Raw genomic sequence first — 23,769 nt, forward strand, 5'->3', positions numbered from 1 at the left:
AGAGCTACCACAAAACCTCAAGACTCTCATCTTAGATTATTGGTCCTAAAGGACAAGATGAGTTTAATGCAGATGATTGGTGATGAATTTTTTGCCATTAAAGGTAGGTCAATTCGATTTGTTTACCTCTGTATAAGGTTTTTGGTCGGTTTTACCTCCTTTTTTTGAACATATCAGCAAACCTTAGGCTCCAACGTACTGACTGGTGTATGGAACATTGGAATGAGGATTGGAATTGCATTGTGTTTAGTAATGAATCACGCAGAGATCCTCGCTTTGCTGTGGAAAGTCGTATTCATAACACTATGGATTTAATGGTATTAAGTGCTATTGCTTATAATAGAAAGTCGCCTTCAGTTTTTATCCCTACATACGAAGAAATCCCGGATTAATTTTTCAGCACGATAGTGCCCATCCACATATTGCCTGGAATACATGAAACTTTCTAGAAGCCTCTCACGTAAATTTACTGCCTTCGCCACCCAGGCCTTCAGACCTTTCCCCAATCGAACATGCATGGGTTATGATGGGGTGACATGGAATTTGCAGCGCCCTCCACGGACTCTTAATGAACTAAGATATCAAATTCAGTTCGTGTGGCATGAGATACCACAAGAAAATGTCGATAATCTCATTAGATCGATACCACAACACGTCAGTGAGTGTCTTAATCAAAGGCGGATTCGCCCCATTATTACCTTCTGACAATTTATGCTTTTATTTTTCAATTTCAATTATTGTTCTGTAATTGGTTAATATTTTTCTAAAAAAATTGGAATAAATCAATTGTTTTTAGATGTTGCGTTTATTTTGCACGCAGTATACATTCATCATTTTCTTAATAAATGTTTGGATCCCAGATGCATTACAAAAACTTCGAAAAAATTTTGGTTTGGGGTTCTTGCCTTAGTATGGTGTAGGACCATTACAAAATATTACTAGTAAAATGGGCCCTTTCATATATAGAGACATCATGTGAGATTTAATGGAACCATTTGCCAACAATAATTTACCAACCAATTTTTATGAATGATAGTGATACGAAGCATCAATCCAAAGTTATTCGAAGTTGGCTAAAATATAAAAAATATTAAGATTGGCTAGCGTAAAGTAATGTAATGACATGTAATCTCGAGACATCAAATTTAAATGAACTGTGATTATTAATTGAATTGTGAAATTTAATTTCAAACGACCATTGCCGATATTTCATTGAATTTTTGCCTCACAGTTTATCAGATGGTTATACCGAACAAAGGATATTCAACAAAATATTAAGAAAAAATAATTAAAGTTATGTATAAATTATTTAACAAATATATATTTTTAATAAGTGTGTTTTGCTAATTTGATTGCATACAATTAGAGGTGTACGTTTCCTAATTAACCTAAAGATAGTGAAGTGTAGAGTTGCATGAAAGATATTAATTTTGACGGTTATGCCAAACCAAGCCAAGTTCGTCCTCTTCCGTTGATTTCACCCAAGTACCATATGCAACCAATAGTATTATTTGTGTTTCACATGAACCCTACGACAAATATATTTCAGATATACTCGATATATTTCAAAAACCTAACTAAATCTGGCTACCTTTGTGGAAGTCGCAATATTTCAGTATAGCACAAACAGCGTGTGATAAGCTACTTTTGGTTTGTGCCTGAACAGGATGCGTAACTTTGTAACGGCACTGCGCAACAAAAATAGTATTTCTGCTGTGCATGCTGATAAAATTTCTTGGAATGGATATTCACCAATTCTGAAGAAAATAATTATTTATATAACACATCGTTCAATAAGTCCCGAGACTAACAACGAAAACAACATTTTTTTTTTTTTTTTTCAAAAATCATTTTTATTCATCAATATAATCTCCTTTTAGAGTGATACAATCGTTCCAACGCCTTTCCAACATTTCTATACCATGTTTATAAAAGGATTTATCCTTTGCTTCAAAATATCAGTTTCGGCAATTACCTCCTCCTTCGAGCCAATTTTTTTTCCCTGGAGCATTTTTTTGAGATCAGTAAAGATCCAGTAGTCGTTGGGGGCTAAATTTGGCGAATACGGAGTGTGGGGAAGCAAATCAAAGCCCAACTCGTTCAGTTTTGCCTTTGTTTTCATGGACTTGTGGCTTGCTGTTTTGTTCCACTGAAAGCAATCGCGGCACCCACTTGGAAAAAACCTTTTTCATGCTCAGTTTTTCATGAAGGATTGTAAATACGCTTCCAGATGATAGCTGTGTCATTTCTGCAATCTTACGGACCATCACTTTGCGATTTTTCATTATGATTTTCAACACTTCACTCACATTTTCCGGTGTAACGGTTTCCAATGGCCCACCCGAACGTTCCGCATTGTTTGTGTTGGTACGACCACGTTTAAACTCAGCATACCATCAACACGCGAAACTCCATTTTTCAAACAAATTACAAAGTGATTTTACTCTAACCTCGATAACTCTGCTGTTTGTGGTCCGATCGATGCGAAATTTTTACACGTTTCATGTAAAGGTTCGTATTCCAGGGAAACGTGGTTAGTTTGGTACTACTAGGACCATATCTGGGTTAGTCTCGGGACTTATTGAACGATGTGTTATAACTCTGTCTTGTGACCATACCATACTCAAAATAAATATTAAATTATTTTCAATTCAGGTGATTTATTATTTATGTTATTTAATTAAATTAACTTAGTATATATTTCAAAAACAATAAAATGTGATAAGATTTACTATCGCACTATTGATAACAACAATACGGCAATATAATTGTTTAATAGTGCGTTTAGTTAGCTATTTATTAATATTTGAAAAAAATTTAAGGGCCCTAAATCAAGCAACTATAAAAAAATCAACTTTATGTACATTCAGCCTGCCTTTATTTAATATCTAGTAGCATATACCTTATTTTTTTATAATTTATAGCTTCTCAATATAATCGTTCTATATTTCTTTGCACTGATTTTGAACAGTCTTTTTGCATGGATTTTTCGATCAATTTCATCTTAAAGGTTTACAATTGATCTGTGCTTTGTGCTGGCCAATACATTACAAGTACTCTTTGGAAAGCGTGTATTAGTATTTCTTAACTAACTTAGCATGTTATAGGATCATTACTAAATATTATTAGTGGAATCGTATATAGAGACATCATGAGAAATTTAATGGAACCATTTGCCAACTTAGACATATATGGTACTTCGGGTAATTATCGTGCTGGAAAATCCACCTTAATTAAACTCATGTTATCTTCGGCAAATGGAAGCATATGATTTGCAGAACATCATGATAAATGAAACGATTCATTATCCCCTTATATTAAACAGCAGGCCAATGCCAAATCCAGAAAAACATCCCCAATTAACATTTCCTCCACCATGCCTCACATGGTGTGCTTGGCATTATACCTTTCATTAATTGGTTTCTCACCTATGAAATGTCATCAGATTTGAATAATCAGAATCGACATTCATCGGAAAACTATATTGTTTTCCAGTGTCCATCTGCCTAGTTTACTGAAAGAAAAAAGTACATGTAATTAATAAAAAAGTAAAAAAAATCAATGAAATAGCCGAAAATAGCTATAATCAACATAAACGTTTGTAAGTAAATTTTAGTTATGATTTTTGTATTTAAAATCAATAAAATATGAACATAGATTTATGATCGCAAGTTAACAAATCCTATAAATGAATAGATTAGATAGATATTTTTTATTGTTCTAATATTATTGATTCGCAAATCATATGTACTTTCATGTTTATAAAAACATTTTTCCAGTAAGTTCCAAAACATTGTCGAAAATCGTATATGAAAAAAATTACAACGGATTTTGTCAAAGTAGACGCAAATATTTGAAATTTTAAAGATGTCATTTCTGAAGCATAAAATAAAGAGTTGAAACAAAAATGATTCCTGGAAGTACTTTATTATAAATTTGATATGCTTTCCAGATGAATTTTTTGAACAAAATTTGGACGATGCCACCAGATATCCATAAAAATATCAATAAAAGAGAAGCATATTTTCCATCTAAAAAACTTTTTGAGATATTACAATTTGAACTTACTTTCGTTGCACATTTCATTGAAGGCCTTATATAATAAGCTCTATCCTTAGTATGCCTGTATTTCATCAAAAATGTCTGTATTTGTGGAAAACACTTTCCCCAATGTTTTAAAAAAAGTCGCCAATAAAAAATTGAAAAGACCTTTCCCCCAAACATTTACAATTAATGTTTCTTACCAAATTCATTTCGCAGACGAGATTCCTTAGCATTGCTGCTTTTTTTCGATAATTTCTCCACAATAATATTTTTATTACTATATTTATTGCCTCTTTTCTTGGTGCTATAATATTACAGATTGAATTAAAATGTTTGAATTATAAAAAATACAATGCACTGGTTATAGTAAAAATTACCAGTGTTTCACTTTTGAAGTGAAGTTTCTCAATTCTATAACCAATTCTTAAATTCATCGATGCCTGATTTTTGTCATAATATTGGCATATCAAATTTATTAAGACATTTCCTTGATCTTTTTCGAATTTGCCGTCCTGGTCAAAAGAAATCTTAAAATTATTTTCTAGCGAGATATCCAAAGTCTTTACATAACTTTTTATAAGGTATCTTTTAATTATTTTCAATATCAGTTATATTGGGAAATAAAATAAACGAATGTCTATTCTATTAAAATGTACTTACTATTATTTGTTTATTTTCAGCATTTTTATTTCGTTCTTGAATATTAAACAAATTTATTTTTTGAGGTAATAGGAATCTAAAATGAAGTACCAAATTTTATATGAAATTTCTAACTTGTTTTTCTTGTTCTTTTTATGTTTAGCTTTATATTTATATGTTTCATATAAAACTTTTGTTAATTGTTTAGTCTCGCAGCTCCAACTATTTTTGGCTGTAAAAAACGGTAAGAAAGACATTCTTCATATATTTTGTTTTTCAGAATATTCTACTCACACCGAAGAGTATGTTTTGATCAAGTAAAAAATTACGATTTCTAAGAGAAAATTTTATATGCAGGAATTTCGGGCTCTTTATGGGCTCACGAATGGTCAAAAGAAAAAAAATGTAGCTCAAAAAGTAATGGGTGATTTTTTAAATTTTAACTTTTCTACGTACTTGCACTTTTCTCATTGACATTACAGGGTTAATTCTGTTGATTCCGAAGTGTTCTTGGTATTGAAATTTCGGGCTTTTTATGGGTTAATTTCAGCCCAAAATAAAAAATTTTCAATAAAGTTTTTATGTTATGCAACCCACACCTCTTTAAAAATATTAAATGCGATTAGTTGGCTGACTTAGTCTTTTTAACACCTTTTCAATGAGGGGTCTCAGGCCACAGGGTTGCGTTTGGAAATAAAAAGTTGGGTGTGGTTTCCGCCCTCCTTGAAGGGCAAAATCTTCAATTTTACGTGACATAGATAGGTAAACATATTTACACGTTGTTTTTATAATAGTAATATAATAGTAGAAAATGAAACTGGCAAAAGCTTTCTACAATATCATAGTTTATACTTTGGTATACATAGCTGTTCCGATGATATAATATAAACAAAATTTATTTTTAAAGCAAATGCAGAAAAAATATCTTAATTTTTTGGAACAACAAATATTATAATCCGATTATAAAATCAAAAATAATTTAATTTAATAATTAACCCAATCGGAAGTAAAATAGTTTGTTAAATGCCGTAGAAAATTTATACCATTTTGTTGAGTTTAGTCACAGCAAACATTTCAAGCAGTAGTAGACAACGATGAAGTATGTAGCTCAACTATATAATTTATTCACTTTTCTAACGATTTGATAAAAGATTTTATGAAAATTTGAAATAAATTCAAGTATTTATTGTTTGCTCTGTTTAAAAATTAATTTAATTTTGAAATCCATCAACCCTTTTGTACTAAACAACACAAACTTGGTTATCTTTTAAATCGATTATAATAATATAAATAATAAAAATAATAATTAATAATCAAATCCAAGCAATTAAAATCAGAAATTTTCTTCGCTCTTGTCAACAGCCGATTGAAATTTCTTTCGTTGTTTTTTGGTATAAATTTCTCCAATTGAAACGTCATTTTTATTACACAATGCATTAAATATTCTGGGCTCAAAATAATACTCCTTTGAGGTGATCAAAGAATTAATTTTACACCTCCCAACAAAATAAATTTTCTTAATCATCATCGTCCATTTCATCTTTTAGATTTTTTTCTTTTTTTCCTTGACAGCTTTATTATCATTGTCAGCTCTAGCATCCTTCCCCGCGTCTTTCACTTTCTTCACGCCTTCAATTTTTTTGATAGAGTATTTGTTTGATGATCAATACGATGAATAATAAGAAAATTCATTTTAATTTAATTAGTTACTCCAATAATTTATGTTTGATTCATTGATATAAATAACAATATACAATTTTTTATTTCAATTTATTTTTATTAATTTTATTGTCTTTACACTGTTTTCTATCCAAAATAATAATCCAACAAACATAAATGATATTTACATTGAAGTAAATATAAATATAAGATTTTATACATCACTTGTATTTATTAACTTCATTAATTAACAATTAAACAATTAAATGAAATAACGAATGAATTAGTATCATTTAAATATCTAATAATTTTTATTTATATGATGATCAATAAGATGAATAATAAGAAAATTCATTTTAATTTCATTAGTTACTAAAAATTTTATGCACAGGAAATTATATTGGCAATTATAGCCTGTGCACGTTATTTGTATTATTATGAAATTTGGTATTTAGTGAGTAAGTTAGTAATTTATTATTATTATTATTATTATTATTATTATAGTTAAAATTCAAATTACAATGTATTAAAACTATCTTTAAACTAGGTTACTATTCAATCGTTAAAATTATTACAAATATATTCTTCTATTGAGTATACACATTTAACTGAGGAAAGAATTATTATAGTTTAGTTTTATTACAAAAAAATTGCGACTTGATCGTGACTGAGACACGAGACAGATAGAGTTTGTTCATATTAAATCAACACGTGATTTAAATGTTGCTGACTAGAACTTTACATCCAATTCATTTAAGAACATAGGGACGTCGTTATTAAAAATTAAAAATAGTAGCGGTCCTAGGACTGATCCTTGAGGACACATTGCTCAGGTAAGATACTAAGAGTTTAGTGCTTTTGGGATCAAAATTATAGTAAAATAAAAATTTATGCAAAAATATTTCATGTGATACGCAATGAAAGGCCTTATTTAGATCCATAAATAAAACTTCAATCTCATTAGCAATGCATCAGATGTTGACAACCCCTTACGAAATCCGAACTGATTAGAGCAAACAACATTGTTTTTATCAAGGAAATACAAAATTTGTTCCAATTTGTTTTTCGGAGATCTTTGAAAAAATAGGTAAAATAGTGTACTGAAATTATCATCACCGATTTTAGACAGTCTGGAAATATACTTCTCTAATATCTATCTCCAATGTAATGGTTAATTAACTGGGTAAGAGGAGCAACTATCTGATTTTTAATGACTTTAATATTTAGTTCATAAATATCCTGAGTATTGCTATTTTTTAACGTGCTCATTATTGTCCTACCTTAAAAAATGTAACCTCTCTAAATGTGAAAACTTCCGTGATATTTTAGGTACCCATTACATATATGGAAACTGCTTCATCTGCTGAGATTTTAACGTATATGTTAAAAACCAGAGAGTTTTATAAAATTATTATTGGCATTGATTTTAGCCATTCTAATATTTTGTTTATATCTAAATTTGTATTCCTCAACAAAAAGCGTGGCAGCTGATGATTTTGAATGGTTATTAGCTTGTACAGTAACTCTTCAGTTCACTTAGGAACTATCCGGTCCTCTTCTTTCTCTTCCCACACTTGATACCTCCCTCCGGGAAACTCAAGTAATTTAATTTTCTATAAAAAATTTGTTAATATTTCTTCAATTTTCATTTCTGTGGGTTTTATTAATTTTTATTATACACAATTAATTTAAAACATTTTAAAAATGACTGTAAAAATTAAAAATTATTGTTCCAGCACAATAAACTTTTCGTTGCCTCAGTGTCACCGGTCATTAGTTATCCAAACTTTTACTGGATAGCCACGTTTTTATCCAGTAAATTAAGACGGCTCACTCGAAGAAGACTAATTGACCTAAACGCTAAGTGATTACAATATAATTTACTAATGCCGCTCGGATCAACAATTAATCACACAAGCGGGAGACGCACACAAACATTGTGCCTATCACTTGGCTCAGCGCAGGTTCGCGACGATACATGCGGTCGTCGAATTTCAGTTTCAGTCGCGATAAGCGTGCGGTCCTGAAATTCACAAGTTTTCGACGACGCGACGCGCTACCCGGTGAAAAGTTTACGCGACGTTTACGTTTGGTTTTGTTTTCGTCTGGAATCAGGGGGTCGTTGCTTTACTGATTATTGAATGTAAGTAGGAAACTTTTTTGGATGCTGAAACAATTTTTTAACTGTGAATTTGTAAAATAAATTTACAGCCATTTTTCATATTTTTAGAGGTGTCTTAGTTGTGTTTTATCATAAAAATTTGTAACAATTTATATTTTATACATGAAATAAATAACAATATAAAATTTTATATTTTAATTGTTTTTTTGTTAATATTATCTTGTTATTGTTTTTTATTCAAAAAATGTTTTCTGTTTTAAATTGGAAAATTTGCATACTTTTTTAACATGTATAAAATAATATAATAATAAATAATAAAAGTTAATTAAAGAAAAATAACTATCACAGAAATATATAAACAATGAACAAACAAATGTTTTTTATATTGAAATAAATAACAATTAAAATTTTATATTTCAATTTTTTTTATTAACGTCATTGTCTTGTTTTTGTTTTTTTGTCAAATAAATATTTTAAATAGGAAAGTTATAACAGCAAAATAATTTAAAATTACTTAGTTAAACGAAAAAATTAATTCCAAAGTGAAATATAAATATTTTACATTTTAATCACATGTAAATTGAAATAAATAATGATATGTCAACAAAACAATTTAATATTACCGAATTAAATAAAAAAAATTAATTATCCTGGTAATCTTTAAACATTCAACAAACAAATGATTTATACATTGAAATAATATAATATTTTATATATCATAGTTTATTAACTTCATACATCGACTGTTTCCAAAATGAATGCCAAGTTCCATTTAAATATCTAACAATTTATATTCGATACATTGATATAAAAAACAATAATAAATATATGAATTAAACAAAAAAATAATGCCATAGTAGTACGTAAATATTTAACAATTTATATTTGATATACCAATATAAATAACAATATAAAATTTTATATTTAATTTTTTATTAACTTCATTGTCTTGTAAAACTATTTTTGTCCAAAAAAATCACATGACATTTTAAATTGTGAAATTTCCATACTTTTCTTAATATGTGTAAAATAATATAATGGTAAATAATAAAAGGTATGTCAATTTAAAATTTCTGAATTAAACAAAAAAATTAATTAGCGTATTAATATCTGAACATTCTACAAACATAAATGTTTTATACATTGAAATAAATTTCAATATAACATGTTATATATCAATTGTTTTTTATTAAGTTCATTCACTCACTGTTTTAAATAAATTATATCATAATTAAACACTACTGATTTAAGCAAAGAATGTAATGCTATAGTATCATTTAAATATCCAATAATTTATATTTGATACATTGATATAAATAACAATATTCAATTTTTTATTTCAATTTATTTTTATTAATTTTATTGTTTTGACACTGTTTTCTGTCCAAAATAATAATCCAACAAACATGTTTTTTACATTGAAATAAATATCAATATAAGGTTTTATATATCAATTGTACTTATTAACTTCATTAACTAGCTGTTTCTTAAAATAAAAAGAAAATTATACCACATTTTAAATTGAGAAGTTTGCATTGTATACTTTTGTAAATATTTAAAATAAAATTTATAGTAACAAACAATTAAACACTACTGAATTAAATAAAATAACGAATGAATTAGTATCATTTAAATATCTAATAATTTTTATTTAATACATATATATATATATATATATATATATATATATATATATATATATATATATATAAACATCAATATAAAATTTTATATTTAAATTGATTTGTTATTAATCTCTTTTGTCACAGTTTTTTCTCCAAAATAATTATAATAATAATAATAATACATTTTAATTAACTAATATAATGATAACTAATAAAAGTTATGTCAACAAAACAATTTAATATTACTGCATTAAATGAAAAAATTAATTATCATAGTAAAATCTAAATATCCAACAAACAAAATTGTTTAATACATTGAAATAAATATCAATATAAGAGTTTGCATTTCAATTGTTAATTAACTGTTTCTTATAACAAAAAATAAATTATACCACATTTCAAATTAAGAATTTAGCATATTTTTGTAAATATTTAAAATAAAATTTATAGGAACAAAAACAATTAAACGCTACTGAATTAAACGAAGAAGTTTTATGACCAAAAAATTATATTACATTTTAAATTGGGAAAATTATATATTTTTCTAGACATTTGTAATAAAAGTTATGACATAAAAACAATTTGTCAATACTGAATTAAACGAAAAAATTAATACCAAAGTGAATTTTCAATATCTCATAATTTAATAATGTATAAATTGAAATAAATAACAATTTAGAATTTTATGTTTCAATAACGGTTAAAATAAAATTGGAATGCATTCACCATTTTTTAAACTAATGTATCGAATCGTAAAATGTATTTTTTTTTTGTTTATGTCACATTTTGTATGACAAACTAAAAATTATTAACTGTTTTGCGTTATTTATGTGCAAATACATATAAACATTGTTTCTTTTGGATATTCGTGTAGCCACTTCCACTCTTTTCAACATTGCGTTTCTTTTCGTTCTTCGATAGTTATTTGAGATTATAAAAAAACTTTATGCAATTCAAACAATACAAACTGGTTTTAAAACGTCGTTTGTCAAAAGCAATCTAATCGTCTCGGTCAATTATCTTCTTGATTAAATTTTAATACTAATAATACTAGATTTTATTGAACAGCGTACAGTCAGAAAACTAAATTTAACACCAAAATCCATGGCTATTTTTAGATTTGAGGAGATGTGGATGGGGAAACTGTGGAAAAACAATAACGGAACAATCTTTCGACTACCCTCGTCTATTGTCGGTAATATTTTAACAGAACACATTTATTAAATATTGTGAATTTGATGATTTTATTTGATTTTCAATTTATAAATTATTCTACCTCGTTTATCGGTATAGTCAATTTAAAAACAAATATTCTGGAAATATGGAATTTTAAATTGGAAGTACTGATGCAGTTCTATAAATTCTTAATTTGTATATCAATTAAATATATATTTGCATGATAATATTACGTTTTTATCAATTTTATAGTTGCGTGAAATGAGTGGGTAAAAAAATTGTTTTTCCAATTATTTTTAAATATTTCTTCAAAATAAAATAATACACTCGTAAATATATCAAAATTTCCAATAACAGTTAGTTTATATTCAATAGGATCAAATCGCTAGTTATTAGTTATATTATTAAGTTCTATATAATAAATTTCATTTATTCCATTAACATAGACGATTTATCGACATTGTTTCCGAATTTAAGATTCAATAACAAATGTTTTAGTTTTTGGATTATTATTATCAATAAGATTTTATATATATATATATATATATATATATATATATATATATATATATATATATATATATATATATATATAAAATAAAAATGACATGAACATTAAACTTTAAATTCTATTATTTTTTTTAAATAAATAGATTTTGTTTTAATTTATAAATAAAATCAATATATTTTTTTTATATATATTATTATTTCAGATAGTTGAAAACAAAATTGTGGAAATACAAAATTACAAAACAGAATTATTGACACAGTTCCATAAATCCTTAATATGTATGACAGCAATGATGTTTTATCAATTTTATAGTTATGTCCAATGAGAGGGTAAAAAATTGTTTTTCAATCAAAATATTTGATAAAACTGTTTTTTTTTTTTATTTTTGAAATAAAATTTTTCTTCGTTTTCTTTGGTTACTTTTAAATTCAATAGAATTAAACAACTTATATAGTTATAACTTATATTATTAAGTTCTAAATAATAAATTTCGTTTATTTCAATAACGTAGATAATTTATTCGCGTAGTTTCTGAGTGTGTTGTCTTTGAATTTTTATTATCAATATATAATTAGTAAAAAAATATATATTTTTATAAAGTGGTAACATAATTGTAATGTAAAATTGTTTCCTTTATTTTTATTAAATTTTGTAAATTGTGGAAATACGGAATTATAAAATAGAATTATTGATGGAATTCTGTAATACATCCTTAATTTTGTAAATCAATAATATAGTTGTGTGAAATATAGTAAGTAAAACAATTGTATTTCCAATTATTTTTAAATATTCAGATCGTTCGAAATAAAATAATATACTCCTGAAATATTTAAGAAATTTTTATGAAATTATTTTCTTCATTTTAACTGTACAATTTTTCATGATTTTCTTTGATTTCTTTTATATTTAATAAGATCAAATAACTTTTACAGTAATTGGTAATAATATTCGATTCGATTCTAAATAATAAATTTCTGAGTTTAGGATGCAATAACATTTATATTTTTATTAAATTAATATTAAAAATCAAAATCTATTGATATACAATATCAATAGTTTATAATTTTTACAATTGAAAACAAAAATTATCGAAATGCGGAATTGTAAAATGGAATTATTGATTCATTGATTGCAATTATAAATTTGCATGACAACAATGCGTTTTTATCAATTTTATAGTTGCGTGAAATGGATGGGTAAAACAATTGTTTTTCCAATTATGTTTAAATATTCAGATCGTTCAATATTTCAAATATTTTAATAAAATTGTTTTGTTCATTTTTAAACCACATTATTTCATTGTATTTAATTAGATCAGATGATTTTTACAGATGTCAATTCTATTACATTTATTTCATAATAAATTTCGTGAATTAATTTAATAATAATCAAGTAATAAATAAATGTAAAAGTACATTTAATTTTGGACATTCTGATTAAATTAAGTATCCCAATAATTTTTTCTAAGAATTTCCTGACCATATGTAAATTTTCATATTGAAAATGGAGGGAAAAGTTCCCTTTCAATACCTGATGAAAGTAGGCTGTATCAAACAAAAAATTATTCATTCTTCAAATAGGAAAAAAAAACATTTTTGTCAGTTCTTAAGAAATGTTTTTGTACGACTGAGAATCGTGTATTTTAGAAGAGAAATCATTAACTATTTTAATGTGTAATTTGTTTCATGATGTTGCATATCAAAATTAATTAACAACATTTATTTTACAGATTTAAATAAGCATTATGAATTTCAAGACAAATAAATAAAATTTTAGAACACTTTAGATAATTGGAAAATTTACAGTTCAAATACTATGAGCTCTAACAATATATTGGTATAAATTAACAAATTGCACAATTTTAGTGATTCTCATTTTATTTTTTCAAAAAATTAATCATATATGATTAGTTAGTTTTCAGTAAATATTATCAATCAACAACACAATAAACAAAATATTTATTCCATTATCACTTATTAAGAATTTTGTCATTTTGTGTGACAACTAAATATTGGGGCACTATAAAGAAACTGTAATAAAAAAGAAAAATACGAAAAAAAAAAAAAAAATACTAGTGGGCTACGAAGTAATGTAAAAAGAGTCATTGGGTTAGATTATTCTCTGCGTTAATTGAACAAAATGGTGGGTGGTATAGCCGCAATTTTCAAAATTCGTGAGTTAGTTCAGTCAGTAAAGCAATACGTGAAGTGACAGGTGAACTTAATGTTCCTAAATGAACCATCTGGAATATAAATAGGCATTATGGTCACACAGGAAAGATTCTGAAAAAAAGGTAAAAGTCCGGGTTGTCCAAAATTAGTGACTGAAAGGAATAAAAGAATATTAATAAAAATGTGTAAAAAGAAATCCTTTGCGGCAAATTACAGATTATTGGAATAATGAAACTGGATTAATTTTTGTCAAAGGAATGATGTATGTTGACTCATAAATATGTTCTAAATTTCTATTTTGTATATGTAAAACAAAAGCCACTGTTAATGCACAACAAAAGCAAAACAAGCTTATGTGGGCAAAGTAAAAGTTGTCTTGGTCTGTAGAAGATTGGTCCTGGGTAATTTTTAGCGATGTAACCACATTCGACGTTTATGTTGGTGATTATCGAAAACCAGTTATTTGCAATAAACATGAGGCTTTTCACAAAGATTGCCTAAAACATACGGTAAAGCTTCCCAAAGGAGTTATGATGTGTGGATGTTGGTGAAAATCTCATTTTTCAACAGTATGGAGCAACCGTCATACAACCAAAACCACAAATCAACATTATGAATGTTATTTATTGGCTTTTCAGCAGTCCTCATCAGAATATTGAATCACGAAACTGTAGGGCAAAAAATTAAAGAAACATTAAGAAACAATTCACAATAGAAATTACCCCAACTTAGAGAGATTTGGCGTGAATTTACCCCAAAAAAGCGCAGGTCCCAATATTTATTTGTTGTACCAAATTGATAATTTTTCTCCTATGTAAGTTATAATTCAAAGAGTATTTTGCTTTTTGAGTTGTTCATTGTTTTCAATATTTATTAGTAAGCTATGGATATAGTATTAAATTAAAAAAATATACATTAGATTAAATAAATTGTGGAATACCTGAATTTTGTATGAATTTTATTTTGTCCCAATATATAGCTGTTAGGGCTCGTAAACTTAAATTACTGTTTGAACTGTAAATTTCCATTCCAAGTTAAAATGTGACATCATGACATGTTTAATTGACATAATTCGTACGACATGACTAATAAAGATCAATTTAACTAATAGTTTATTTTATATCCATTTAATTTCCCAGCGATCATAAACGAACTAAGGACCCATTGGCGTATCAATCATACTGTAATCCACACTGTCGGGAAATTTATAACACCTGGTGTACAAATGCTGTGCCAAGATAACATTTATGATCATTACAACATAATCCTCGATGAAATATTCAAAACATTATTAAGCTATTGGAAACAATGTTATGAAAATGGAATATTGAATGGAAAAAGGGGTAAGGTAACTTAGGAACATAACCCGAGGCTTTTTCAAATTATTAAAAACAAAAACTGCGGGCACTGTTACGGGATGTAACTTAGATTTTTAATTAATAATTGTGAAACGTTTTTTCTATTTATTCTGGCAAAAAATACATCCAATAATCGAGATTAAGTTTTCAGTTCACTGTATTCGGGTTAAATAAGTTAAAATTCCTAGAACTGGATTTTACTAATAGAAAAGTTCCTACTCGTCTTCTCTAAAATTATTTATTACATAAATGTATACTGTATCGGTGATACATTATTAAAAAATTAATAAGAATTGTAAGATAAAATGAGACCTTTAGAATCATCGTTTGAAAAAAAGAAATCAGACATTAATATGAAATAAATTTCTTTGTGAATTTTAATACCTTTTTATGATCTTCCCAATATCTGAACATAAGGCTATTTTTAGAATACTTATGAAGTCCTTAATATCTAATTTCAATTCTTAATTGACTCCAAGAATTGAACATCATCATTTTATACGAAATGTTTTTCGAGAAATATTTTTGGGCAAAGTAATTTTTAATTAAGTTAAAAATTGTGACAATCATCAATTTTCAAATAAATTATTAATGATTTTGTAATACTTTGTCAAATATTATATTTGTTAGATTAAATGTAGTTATTTATGAAAAATACTATCATCCTTTCCGTTTCATAAACAGCAATATTAAATATCTCGAAATTTGCCAGTAATATCCTCACTGACAAAGAAATTGTAACACCAAAAAGGGTTGTTCAAATTTAATATTGTTTTGGTAAAACATAGAGGTAATATCAAACTAGTAAACGATTAACATTTGGAAATAATATCAGAGATTTTCTATATATTTTTTAACAATTTTTTTAATAATGTCAATGTTAACACGTCTTGACATTGATTAAATGAGATGGCCCATTTTCCCTTGAGGTATAGTATCCCAATCTACCAGTACTTCATATCTTAGAACCTGTGCGTGGGGGCTGGGGTAAATTTCCTAATCTTGTACCCATTATATCCTAAGCATGTTCTATGGGTGAAAGGTCGGGGGATCTGGCTGGCCAAGGCATCAGATTCACATGCGTCTCTGTAAAAGAGTTTACACTAACCCTGGCAACATGGGGCCGAGTGTTATCATGCTGAAATATTGGATCCCTGAGCCAATTAAGATAAGGAAGAACATACGGTTCCACTAATTCCTGAAGATAACGTGGCGCTGTCATGTTGCCTATAATACAGACTAAAGGTGACCTACTTCCATAAGCGATAGCACCTCATACCATAATGCCCATTGATCGGGATACACGTAGCTCAACGTCAAACTGAGGTTGACGTCTTTCTCCCTGACATCCTCTGACTCTTTTCCGCCAGTCATGTCCACCGAAGCAGAATCGGGATTCATTAGAGGAAGACGACTTGATGCCATTTCACATTTCAATGTTGTCATTCTCTACACCACTGTAGGCGTTGTCTTCGATGCTCAGCGGTCAGAGGTAGCACAAAATGGGACCGATAATGCTGCAGTCCATCAAATGACCTTATACGGCGGAAAACCGTTCGAACACAACAGCATTTGTTCTCCTAATCACTCATCAGCCAAAGATCTAATTATCGAAAATCGGTCTCTGAGGGCCCTTTCGACGTCCGGTGCCTACGTTTCTCCGATTTTGTGCATTATCAAACCAAACTTGACAAAGTAGTTGGATTTCTGTTAATGCGATTACCAATTTCTCGAATGCCAATTCACTTAGCACAATTTCTTTGAATTGTGGTAAATATAAGTTAACATGAGAACATGTATACCAAACATTACCAAATTTTAATCATTTACCCCTTGATATAACATCTGTATTTTAAATAATATTAAATTTGAACACTCTCTTCTAAGTGTTGCAATTTTTTGTCAGTGAGTGTGAGTCAGCTAATGATCACAAAAATATCTAATTTCAATTCTTAATTGTCCTCAAAAATAGGACGGGGAAACTGAGTATAAAATATTTTTCTAGAAATATTTTTGGACCAAATAATAGAATAAAATAGATTGAAGAAAATACAATGTTTTATTTACTTTGAAACAGTACATGTGCTGCATATATTATATGCATGATATTCAAAGTAAGTACAAACTAACTGAATGCAACACAAACTCTTGATACTAATAAGTTATACATTTGAGAATAAGTGTCTAATTCAGATGATACGTTCTGTAAATCCCTGGGCGAACATTTTGAAGAGAAAATAGCACCATTAATGTGGCATGTACTGCCCAAGGGCATTTATCATATAACATCAAAAGTAACTAGCTAAAATTTACTTGAAACATTAAGTGCTTTTGCTTATTCTTATACAATTTTAAAAATACACAGTTTTATTATTTATTTTATAATAAACCCTATGAAATAATTGTGATAATTAATTTCTTTCATATTTATCGTCCAATAATAATAATAATAATAAAAAATATGGATGCTTTCCAGTAATCCAATAAATGGCTATTTCTTGTGTGAAAAAGTAATAAACCAACAATCCCTAATACCGATTGAATTTTATAAGAGGATTATACGAAAACTCCATAACCGAATATTATTAAAGGGGGAATTTAATCACGGAACTTGAAGGAAGCAATTATACCGAAACGGACGAACGTTACTTGTCTGTGTTTGTTTAGTTTCATTCCGGAGATTCTTATTTAAAACTTGATGTTCCGGCAAATATTATCTCATATTTATCGTTGGTATTTAAGATCAGAGTTATAATATAAATCATGGTTTTAATAGAATTTCCAATAAGTTTTCTGATTCCTCGTAAATAGATTTTAAAACACTAAAATATAAACTAAATTAAATTGATTTTTGGCAATAATATGATTAAATTTGAAGGAACTAACTTGTATGAATTTTCTATTCAATACAGAGGAATATATAGAAAAAAAAATGTTTGCTATTAACTTATATTAATTAATTATAATATATATTTTCTATGAAATATGTATTATAGGAAAATATCAATTACTTCTTGTTAGTATTAAAAAAAATGTTAAAAACTGTTTCATTTTATTTTAGTAACTTAAAAACACACAATTTTATATATATAAAGTTATCTGTTCTAACAACTTTGCGATCGCGTGTAAAAAGTACGTAATAAATTACAGGGGCTGACTATTTGGAATGACTGATAAGAGTTTGGGTCGAAGTTAATGCCATCAATTCTAATTTAATTAATTAAAAAAATTAAAACTTCAACAGAAACATAGTTACTTGACAAATTTAGTAATTCTAAAAATAAATAATTTATAGATTTGTGAATGTATTTAAGTATATTTTATTTTTTAGTCAACATATATTTATTTTGTGAAATATAAATGAAAAGTGATATTTAATATGTTTCAAATAGGTGTAATAATTCTCTTAATTTTTTACTGACCAATTTTCTACAAGAACATTTAACAAATAAAGTATGATTATTTCGAAAAAATACATCTCCTTAAGAGATAATGTGGGCAACATTTTCCGGAAAAATGAGTCTTTCCAAACATACATAAGTTGTGATACAACAAATTACCTTTAGCTGACACAATAATATTTTTGGTATGGAAGTCATCTATATTACCGACTATCAAACAAAAAGTGTATTTTACACATATTTATGTTTTTAAAAATCAAATTTTATATTCGCATACAATCACACCAAAATTGTGATGTAATAAATAATTTTTAATAATACTTTAAATATACTTTCGTCAAATATTCTATTCTGAATCTTAAACATGCTTACCTAAGAAGAAAACTATTTTTCATACTTCATAAATAACAATACTGAATATATCCAAATTTATAAGACAATAAGATAATCTTTAAAAAATGAAATCAGAATTTAACATGAAATAAATTAGTCTGGTTGAATATTTTTATGGTCTTCTCTGAACAGAAGGATAATTTTGAAAAAAGATTCTTAATCGTCTTGTTTAAAATTATTTATAAAATAAATATGTGTACCATATCCACGATAATATTAAAAAAATAATAAAAATAGTAAGATAAAATCAGATAACATTTTGAATAACCGTTTAAGAAAAATAATCACAAATTAATATGAAATATTAATATAAACTCTTGGTTTATACATGATGGTCTTCTTAAACACATAATATATAATTTCTTAAATATAATTTCTAATCTAAAAGAATCATTAATTTTCAAATAAATTATCAATTATTGATAAAAAATTTATTTTCCATTTCATAATATTGAATATTTTCAAATTTACCGGAAATATCATCATACCTTAGCTGAGGGTAATCTATTATAAACATTTTTTCTTCTTTTTTAAAATTATATATTAAATAAATGTATTTTACATCCATGATAAAATATTAAAAATGTAATGCAAATGGTAGGATAAAAAGGAATGATTTTTTGAAGAATTGATTGGAAAAAATAATTCGAAATGAATATGAATTAAATTAATTAATTTTTATGAATACATTTTTATTTATGATGAGGTTCTAAACCTATGTATATTTTTAGAGAAGTTTATAGAATTCAAAACTACAATTTTATATAAAATGTTTTTATAAAATTATTAATTATGTTCAAACATAATCACTAATTTTAAATCAAATTATCAATGATTTAGACATGTTTATTACACTTTCGTCAAATATCATATATTGGTAGTCACCTATAAAAAATATTTTTCGCTTTTGTGGGTGACAAAATTGAATATTTGAAAATTTATCAGAAATTTCAGAAAATATAACATACCTCATTTACTAAACAGATGTAAGTATTCTATATTTATGATATGATATTAAAAAAAAAAATAATAAAAATAAAAAGTTAATATGATATAATTTTCTAAATAATCGCCTAAAAGAATTGAATTAGAAATATGAGGTAAATTAGTTACTATAAACAATAATACATTTTTATGGTTTTCTGAATCTCTGAACACGTGGATATTTTTAGGTGACTTAATTTTTAATTAATCTCAAAAATTTAAAATTATAATTTCATGTAAAATGTTTTCATTGAGATATTTTTGAAGAAAGTAATATTTTAAAATTATTTATTAAATTAAAACATTGTGTCATAATTACTAATTTTCAAACAAACTATCAATTATTTAGGGACATTAATAATACTTTGGTCAAATACTATTTTTCATGTTTCATAGATGATATTATAGAATATCTCGAAATTTATTACAAATACCGTTATATCTTAACTATTGATAATGTATTATCTTATATATTTATTAAATAAATGTATACTACCTCTATGATATATTATAAAATAAAAATAGTGGAATAAAATGGGATGACTTTTAGAACAATCGTTTTTAAAAAAGAAATTAATATGAAATAAATTAATTTTTGATAATAATAGTATATTTTATGGTCTTCTAAATTTCCCACTTAAAAATATATTTAGGCGACCTCAATTGTGTATAGAATATTTTCATAACAATAAGTAATAGTTTAAAATTATAAAGTACACACACACAAGTTGTGACAGATTTGGCTACATTAATAATTCTTTAGTCCTATGAAAAATACTATTGTGCCAAATGTCAGATGTCGTATATATTAGGTCAAAAAATTGAGCTTTGGACATTTTTTTAATTTTTTCACTGTCCGATCTGGAAAAACTCTTGACAACTAAATTCAGCCAGTTTCGGACATATTATTGAAATTATTTATATTCACAAATATTTTAAACAAATTGTATATTAATATTAGGAAATACATTTTTACTCATCTACAAGTATCTGATACTGGAAACATCCAAAGGCTGTAAAATAAAGTGATCAATATTAACTTGCAGATTTTTCGTTAATCGTTCACTTTGTCAATTTTAAAATCTCATCTAATAAACTTTAAATATCGACATGGCTATTAAGGTCAACATATGAATAAGTAGGTTACCGTCAAGCACAAACACGCATTTCCATTAAAATCGAACGCGTTCATCCCATTAACTGAGATAATCGGAAAATGTTCGTTCTTTTTGCGATTAAAACCTGACCGATTATTCTGCTGTAAACTCATAAATACGGGAATATCAGAGAGTGTTTAAATCCTTTTTTTCAATGCGAAAGGGGTTCCTCGAATAACTACGAGGCGACGAGTTGAATTTGAATGGATTAGACTCGTAGTTATCGGATTTCACGTTAAATTTTACTAGAGACTGCAGTAAATAGGAATAATTAAAAATTCAAACACAAACGGGAGACTCAACGGTAGCTTTTATCATAAAAAATTAATCAACAGAAATAAAATGTACTTGAAAAGATGAACAAAATATATTTTTTAAATAATTAAAATTGATTACATTTTTTTCAATACGTAATATGTTTCTAAAAAACTCTAACAATTTTTTATACAAAATTCTGCGGTAGGTGTTTTACCCAGTAATTTTTTTTCGGATAATAAGATGGTTAAAAAACAAAATAAAATTGGAATTTCATCGTGACAACATTAAACAAAAAATCTATTTAAAGAACTAAACACAATTTTCCTTTATTCTTATTATCATACAAACGAAAGTAATTTAAAATTTCATTAAACTCAAAAGCATTAAAATGTCATCAGAGATTTAATGCTTATAAAAGTTTTTAATGCAATGTTGTGTCTTAAGAAATAGGGAATCTACTCCTTTGACAATTAATTTATTGTGGTTTTAACAAATTAATTTCATAAATCAAATATCACCAAAAAACTTAATCGATATAATATTGAATTGTTAAAATATACTGGTTTTAATAAAAAATGCAACACTGTGGTGCAATTTTAATGAAATTAAATATAATTAATTAATTAATAAAGTACAATTTAGTAAGATATCAAATGATTACAATTTGATTACATTATAATAAAAATTGTTCGATTTATTTAATAATGTGTGACTCAGCCACTATTTCGAATACACTTGTATTCGGTTAGGCTTACTTTGAATGAAATGATCAATTTCCGTCTACGTTATCTCATCCGAAGCTTGCTAAATAGGACCCTGAGAATCGGCTAAATTGTCCGGAGGATGGGGCTAAGAATCGAGTCGACTATTCCTTATATACCAAACATGTTTGATGGGATTTAATTCTGGTGACATTGCGGGCCATTGAAGTACCAGTAAATTGGTTTCTAGGGAAAAGTGTCAGTGATGGGTTCTAGCACATTGTTAATGTAACCAGCAGCATTCAAATTGCCTTGGGAGGAAAAGTAGGGGTGATTTACTCCCAACAGCTGTCGCATTCCAAACCATAGTATGTGTAAGTGCAGTATGGCGTTCAATTGCCAAGTTCTCCACGTTTACATTTAACCTATCCTACGTCCATCATGGCCACATAGACTCGTGTATTACACCATTCCAACCTGCGAGCTAGATGAAGACGGGATAAAGGTGTAATGGATAACCTGTCTCTGACAACCAACATTCCCAAGTATCTTTCTCCTCGTTCCGTGATGCTTCTGTGTCACATTAGTGTGAATTAAATTTATCAACTTTAGTCTTGTTTTAACATCTATAGACACTCTGAGCAACAATTTTATACATGTTTATATGGTTTTTTATTATTCAAATATATTACGGGCTGTACAATATCAAGAAATAAATATAAATACAATTCAATTGAAAAAATATTATTTTATAACTAAAGTAAAAAATTAAAATGTTTGATTTAAATTTAGTATCGCGTAAAAGCGGCATCGATTGTCGTTTTATGTTTTGTAGTATAGAGTTTTCGATCATTGGACATATTTATATAAATTTTTCACAAAATTTATTCAATTTCACTTATAAGATATACACAGTACTACCAATTGTATAGCTACAGATATACTGGTATAAGCATGTCGGTGACGCGAACGCATAAAGTGTCTAAGGCGCACAACATAGTGCGCGTGCGCCAGTCATGAGCATGTCAATGACGCGAACCCATAATATTTCCCTAGCAAAAAGTACCCAACGGGGCTAAAGAAGTTTTCACTTCTAAAAATACATTAAATCTATTATTATTTATTATGAAAGGCTAATTTTAAGATTACACACTTTTGTTGACGGTGTAAAAAATAAGTATGTTTTACTTCTACTTAGGGGGTATTCTAGTGTAGAGACATGAATTTTAGGTGATTTTTAAAGTGTCGTAAAAAAAGGCAATCAATATTTTTACTATCCAGTTATTTATTAATGTTACAAGAGTACAGAAAAAAATAAAAAAAAAAATTTAAAAATTAGCAGCTGATGAAGTGGGGGATCTCAAAAAATTGGCACATGACCATATCCACGATTCCAACCCTCCTAGCAATCTGAAATGAAAAAAAAAGATTATTAATTTAGAATGATGTCGCAATTGCATGAACTAAGGACAACTTAAAAAAAGCTTTTTTTGACAAAATGGCGACTGTTTGAAAAAAAAAACGATTTTTTTAACTTTTTTTTCTTTTTCTAGAATTTTTTAAAAATAGT

General features: G+C 26.9%; 1 protein-coding gene across 4 annotated transcripts in view; it reads left to right on the forward strand.

The window, feature by feature from the left end:
• Positions 1-8,468: 8,468 nt before the first annotated feature.
• LOC109600569 (adenylyl cyclase 78C) overlaps positions 8,469-23,769 on the forward strand; it is an 88,309-nt gene continuing 73,008 nt past the window's right edge. For 3 of the 4 annotated variants that reach the window (XM_049966649.1, XM_049966647.1, XM_049966650.1), the window contains exon 1: positions 15,100-15,290. The gene's annotated coding sequence lies outside the window, so the exon portion shown is untranslated. Of the gene's footprint in view, positions 8,486-15,099; positions 15,291-23,769 lie in introns of those variants that run through there. The other variant, XM_049966648.1, reaches the window with a different exon arrangement.

The sequence above is a fragment of the Aethina tumida genome, chromosome 4 (assembly GCF_024364675.1).
Source record: "Aethina tumida isolate Nest 87 chromosome 4, icAetTumi1.1, whole genome shotgun sequence".
NCBI lineage: Eukaryota > Metazoa > Arthropoda > Insecta > Coleoptera > Nitidulidae > Aethina > Aethina tumida.